This window comes from Lonchura striata, chromosome 14, assembly GCF_046129695.1.
Source record: "Lonchura striata isolate bLonStr1 chromosome 14, bLonStr1.mat, whole genome shotgun sequence".
Lineage (NCBI taxonomy): Eukaryota > Metazoa > Chordata > Aves > Passeriformes > Estrildidae > Lonchura > Lonchura striata.
Window position 1 is genome coordinate 15,988,096 of NC_134616.1, and position 7,104 is coordinate 15,995,199.

The window sequence follows — 7,104 nt, forward strand, 5'->3', positions numbered from 1 at the left end:
TTTTCCCAGTGCTCCACCTAAACCTCCCCTGGTGCAACCTGAGGGTGTTGCCCTTGTGCTGTCAGTTGTTATAAAGGAATGACCCCACCTCACAACCTCCCAAACAGCTCCAGCAGCCTCTGGAGATGTTCCTGCCCAGGATCAGGGAGCCTATGCTCTGTGCACAACTTTCCTTGGTAATGACACAGGAGACGTGGTTCAAGAAAAAAAAAATCCTCAAAAAATCCTCATATATCCAAATAAATAGCTTCAAACCAAGGGGACGTGGCAGAACATCCTCCCTGCCCCCCAGGGGGCTTTGCTCCTGCTCTGGGGGTGACGGGTGGGCTTTGAGTCACACAGGGACTGAGAGAAATCTCTGCTTGGCACGAGCTCCCCAGCCAAGCTTTTTCTGTTTATTGACTCCCAAATTGCAATCAAACCTTGGTTCTTGGTGAAGCCACTGCTGTCCCTGATGGCCTTGGAGAGGGGGTGGCAGCTCCCACTGGGGCACATTAAACTGGCCCTGGGACACACTGATGGATGGCTGGGCTGGCTGTTTAAGGCTTGATGTTCTTCCTCTCTGTCTTTAAATTGCTCTGGTTTGAGTCTCACAGCTAAAAGGAATCAATACAATCCACAAATGTGCATGTTAGGAAAAAAAGGTATAATAGGAGAGCACAAGGGGATGTCAGCTTTAGGGCTCTGAGACCCAGAAGCACAGCTCATCTTGTGGCAACTTTCCTTCCTCCTGCATTTATCCAGACTTTAATGTAGATAATTATTATACTTCCATTAATTGACCCTGTCAGCAGTGAGCAGAGGTAGCATGGAAGTTCTGGGATGGTACTCCTGGGAAATGGAACCTAACAAAGCACTTTCCCCTCTGGAAGAGGCAGGCATGGCTCAGGGTAGCTGACTCTGGAAAGATCAAGGAAACCCTTGGCATCAGGGATGAGTGGGCTGATCTTGGAAAGAGCAGGAAAAACATCCATGTTCAGTTTGCCTTCCCGTGGAGCTGCCATTGTCCCCATGGATAAAGCCACAAAGGTTTCAGCAGAGTGTTGGCTTTACTGGGTAAGGACAAAGTCACCTCGCTGTCATTTCTCACCCAGAGCCTGAGTCCTCCCCACGCTGCTGGTGACACACCCTGCATTTGTCCCTCTGTCCCCTGGGTGCTCCCCTGACCCTGGGCTGACTCAGCCCAGCCATGTGTACTGAGTGAGCACAATTTCACAACAAAATAATCGGTCACTTCTCAAAAAGGGGCAAATTTACTCAGCCACTTGGAAGAAAAAAGGGAAATGCAGCCTATAATTCCTTTTATTTACAGTGAGAAATGAAGCGTGAGTAAGATGATTAGAACTGTAATTAAACAAGAGAGTCAAACCCACAGATTGGCACAACATGGAGAAGGAGGCTCTTGGAGAGACAGCATCCTGAATCCTGAAGTATTTTTCCCACTGCAAGCCCCAGGAACACCTCTCCTTAATTTGCTGTCTACCAAGAAGCTCTGCCCAAAAGCCCCTCTGTTTACCTAGGAATGAAAGCTGAGCCCAAGGAAAAGGTCGAGTCAATATTCTCACTGAAATATCCTGCACACAGAGACATGCAGAGATCCTGAAATCTGAGCTTCATTACAAAGGGGAAAAAACAATTTCCTAAGGATGACAGGGGAAAAGTCCAGAGATTCTGTCTGCAGCCAAGTAAAGCTGGAGTCTGGCTCCAATCCTGAATTGCAGCCCTCTCTGGCACTTGCCAAACACCAGCTGAGCTCTGCAGAGGCCATGAACATCCTAAACCCATGTTGCATTTCAGTCCCATCGCTGCTCTCCTTCCTGGGTGATGCAGTTCTTGGCATGTTGTCCACAGCTCTCCCAAGCCCACATCTGAATTCCCTGGGATAGCTTTCAATGTCTTGCTGAGAGGCAGATAATCCACCCTTTGTCACTAGGGATTGATGCCTGTCTCAAAAAAAAAAAAAAAAAAAAAAAGAACAACTCCATTGCATCAAAGAAAAGCAGTTAGGAATAAATTTGCCACTGCTGACAAGCTTGACTGGGGCAGAGCTTTGTGTGCTGGAACAAAGAGTTTAAGACTCTGGAACATGTTTGGATTGCAGAGGAAATTCCATTGAGTCTCAGGAATGCACTGGATCTCTTGAGTTTGTAGATCAGCTCTTGCACTGGAGGAAGATCAGACCCTTACAGGGCACCTGCTCTACTCTAGAGTTGGTTCAGCAAGATCTGGGGTTTTTTTGAGGTGTCAGTGGCAGAGAGAAGAAACCAAATTTAGCACAGTGCCAAGGGGAAGACAGTAATTCCCAGCTGTGTCATTGGCTCTTTCATCCATGCAGGGCTTAAATCCAGTGTGCAATGGGAGCTGGGAAAGAAGGGTTCCAGGAGACAACTTTGGCACTTGGCAGCAGGGCGAGGAGAGCAGCTCTGTCCTGGGGGATCGGGAGCGCTGGAGACTGACGGGCTCTGCTCTGCAGCAGTGACAGACACGCTGCACTGCCTGAGCTGCAGAGATTAGTCTGGAGCTGTGAACACATCTGCTCTGGCCTTGCTCAGCCCTCCCTCCCGCTCCGGTCTGTCAATGTTCATGCCAGGCACTTCTCAGGAAGTTGTCTCCTTGGGAAAGGCAGACTGATGGCTGTTTGCTCAGGCTCAGAGCAAGGAGAATTTCTCTGTGTGCCTTGGGATGCTCAGGAGGCTGTTCCCATCCAGGGGTACAAACCACGCCTCCAAATTATTAAAAACAAGAAGTGCAGCTCAAATTGAGAGACAATCAACGAGAAGAATCTTGTAGAACAATTTTGAAGCTGAGAGTCATCACAACCTGCTCCTGGCTGTTCACTGGAACAGAGAAGGAAGTTCCTTGTGTGAGCTGTTTGTTCATACATCCAGTTCAGCCCCAAGAGTGACAGTGAAACTCTGTGTTCTTCACTTCCCTTCCTGGACTCTGCTGGAAGAGGACACAAGTGTCAGGTGATTCCATCACACCCACCCACTGAGATGACATTTTTATCTTCTTTCCATTAAAGCCATCCGGCCACAGCAACTGTGAAGGGAAAAAAAAACAACTCTACCAAACCTTTGCTTCCCTCACAGCCCCTCAGTGATTTTCCATCTCTGCAAGTGATCCTTTAATTAATGACACCTCTGCCTGGGAGCAGGGTGGGGGCCTGTCCCAGAGCCCCAGCACAGCGTGGGGAGCAGGTCATTAATCCAAGGCAAAGCAACACAACCAGGGATTCTAAAAATATTCAGGACACCTGATTGCTCCACCTGATTGTAGGATGGGGAATTGAGATGAGGAGAGTGATGGGCCCTGCATGCTGAGTGCTCGGGGCTGCTGCAATCACAGCCCCTGCCTGCTGTAAAACCTCTGGAAGGGGGAGCAGGGGCTGGAATTTTGTGTTACTGCAGCAGGATCAGCTCAGAGGCAGCACCTGTGGGACTCCTTCAGAAGCACAAGGGATGAGCTGATTGTGTTGGGTCCAGCAGATCCCTGGATATCCCATGGCATGGAAATCCAACACCAGCATCTGCTGCACTGCCTAAGATTCGTGGCACTAACATCATCACTATCCAGGGATGGCAGCAGGAAAAGGTGGAAGAAACAGCACAGATTATTTTCCATGAGCTACTTTCAAAACCTTCAGCTGCATGATTTCAGGTCTGACAGCACAGGCTGTAATTACAGTCCCAGAATCCCAGACTGGTCTGTGCTGGGAGAGACCTTAAAGCTCATCCAGCCCCTGCCGTGGCAGGGACACCTTCCCTAGCCCAGCTTACACAGGGATGTGCAACTCCTCACAGGGACCCTGACACCACCTCACAACTCACTTAAAAATCCCTTGGGGATAAGGAGAGTTCCAAGGGTTAAAGTCCACAGGAGCCCCTGCCCAGCTCTGCTTTCATTCCTCTCAGCAGCCTCATATCCCCTGGATTAAGCTCCTTGTGTATTTTTCCTCTCTGGGAAGATACTTCACAATCGATTTGTGGCAGTCAAAATTCTAAAATATAAGCAGGATGTGTTCTCCCTGAGGCTCTTTTTGAGACAGCTCTTTTTTGACTATCCCTCAAGTGAGGAAAACAAACTCCAAAGGCTGAATTCTTGCTGGTGTTTCGGCTGGCCTTGGCACCCCCTGCACATTCTTTGTCTCTCTGCTTCCCAAATTGCAGGAGCCAGTGTTTGGGCAGGTGCTGGGGGTGGAATTGTATCTAAACTCATCATCTCAGGGTATTTTTGGCAGCATTCTCCCGATGACACTTGTAGACAAGGCTCTGCAAACAGCCCCTCTGGCACTCAGTGTGGGTGTCTGGTAATGCCCCCTCCCACCTTCTCGCAGTAAAAATAGCACAAAAAATTGTTCTTTTCTCAAACATCTCCCCCCAAAATGTCATTTTCATCTGCATCACATGAGATTTCACTGTTTTCTTCATAGAGATTCATTGTGTTAGATTTTATCTGCCTGTTAAACACTTCCTAAGTGGGGAGTGAGTAATAAAAATGAGATTACAGGAATTGCTTGGTGGGGAACAGACCAGACCTACAATTTAGCTTGCTTGTTCCTGTAAGCTGAGGAACTTCAAACTGATCTGCAAATTGCAAAATAAATGTAGAAAATCACTTTTCTAAATTTTCAGAGCACAAAGCCTGTCCAGCACAAGGGTGAATGGCAGAATCAATGTCAATCTAAGGAACTCAGAGCAAGACCAAAAGTGTTGCAGATTTCTGTAGGAATTCTGGATTAAATGTGACTTCAAATGACAGCAAAAAATGGGTATCCTGAAGATGCTGTGGGGTGTACTCAGCAGTTCATCCGGGATGGGACATTGGTTTGGTGGCCTTGTACAGGACATGTGCTGCATTGTGCCAGTTCTGTCACCCATCTGTCCATCATCTTCCTTCCTTCCCTCCCTCCCTCTTTCCCAGCTGGAGGAGAGGTGGAACCACCCCTTCTAAGTCCAGTTCATTTCTGATCTGGGTGGGGTTTTATGCATTCAGCTTCTTCAGATGTACTCAAAGTGGATTTTCTAAGCTTCACACCGTGGTTTATTTTCTTCTGATACCTGCCTTTTCCTCATATCCTCAGGCTCCAGAAATGTAGATTTCAGAGAGAATATGGGCACAACCCATCAATGACTTGGGAAAAGCCCCCTGGAAGAAGTCAGCTCTCTTTATTCCCCGAGATTCCCGCTCAATCTGATCCCTATGGCACAAGTTTGGGGAGAACTGTGAGGGTGGCAGTGCCTGGCTGAACAGTGCAGCTGTTCCTTCAGCTCTTCGCATCTCCACATCCTTATTTCTTCCCTCATTTTTTTATTTTTGTCTTGTTTTTGCACTTTCCTTTGGGAAGAGGAGGAAGCTGCATTGCTATTCCACAGGTACATTTTGTGCAGTGCTGCAAGGTCCCCTAAGTGATTCCCACTCCGTTTATTTTTAATCTTATAAACCATCCTCATCCTTCTGCAAGCCCCAGGAGAAGCTACCGGGCGAGGGGAAAAACGACTTTGGATCACGTGGAGCACAAGCACAAAGCCTTAATTAACGAGCGCTGCCCCCACTAATTGCACAGGAGGAGCCTGTGCTGCTTCGCACGGGGAATGACAGGGAATTACAGCCCGCGTGTGTCTTCTTTCCTTGATCTGAGGTTGTGTGGGTTTGTACGAGTGGTAGAAATTATAGAATATGGAATAACACCCATGGAAGGTGTCCCAGCCCATGGCAGGGACTGGAACTGGATGAGCTTTAATGTCCCTTCCAACCCAAACCAGCCTGGGATTCTGATTATGGTAAAAATTAAAAGCTGTCAATTCTCATGCTTGATACAAGATCACCAATAATTAAAACCTGTAAATTTTCAGGCTCGCTACAAGGTCACCAACAATTGTAACCTGTACATTCTGAGGTCCTGAAGGGAATCTTTTGGCAATTCAAGGTTTGGGTTGGAAAAAACTCCTGGGAACAGGCTGTTTTTGGGGATGTGAGACATCAACACTCATGGCAGGAGTGACCAGCAATTCCAGCAGCTCCCCGGGATCCGGGCGGGGCACCCACGGGACACAGCATCGTGCTCGGGATCTAAAATACACGGCAAACAGGAGGGACAGGTGTTACTAGCTGTGGGAAGTGTGACAAATGTGCCTCCAACCCCTTTCTCCAGGGGAAGACGCTGTCAGCCTGCTGCCCATCCAGACAGCGCAGCTGATGGCCGCACGCTTTGAGGGGGAAAAAAAAGGTGTTTTTTCCTGATATATTCCCTGAGAGATCGCGAACGCCGGTGCTGGGAGGGGAAAAGACGCGAGGAGAGAGAGGGAGTGTAGCAGGATGGAGCGGAGGATGAAGGGGCTCCCAGAGGCTCCGGCAACATCCCGGAGTTCCAGGCGGATCTCGGGGGCTCCGAGCACATCCCGAGGGCTCGGGACACAGCCCGGGGGCTCGGGGCACAATCCTGAGGGTTCGGGACAGTAGGTCGGAGCGCACCCTGTGCTCTCCGGGCCCATTCTCCGGGCCCATTCCCGGCTCTCCGGGCACATTCCCAGCTCTCCGGGAACAATCCCGGTGCACATTCCCAGCTCTCCGAGCACAATCCCGGTGCACATTCCCGCCTCTCCGTGCCCATTCCCCGGGCCCATTCCCGGCTCTCCAGGCATATTCCCGGGGCCCATCCCCAGCTCTCCGGCCCCATCCCCTGCTCTCCAGGCACATTCCCCGGGCACATCCCCGGCTCTCCAGGCATATAATCCCGCGGCACATTCCCGGCTCCCCAGGCGCATCCCCTGGGCACATTCCCGGCTCTCCGGGCCATTCCCCGGGCCCATTCCCGGCTCTTCGGGCCTATTCCCGGCTCTCCGGGTCCATTCCCCGGGCCCATTCCCGGCTCTCCGGGTCCATTCCCCGGGCCCCCTCCCGGCTCTCCGGGCCCGTTCCCCGGGCCCATTCCCGGCTCTCCGGGCCCATTCCCGGCTCTCCGGGCCCATTCCCGGCTCTCCGGGCCCGTTCCCCGGGCCCATTCCCGGCTCCCCGGGCACACTCCGGGCCCATTCCCGGCTCTCCGGGCCCGTTCCCCGGGCCCACTCCCGGCTCTCCGGGCCCATTCCCGGCTCTCCGGGC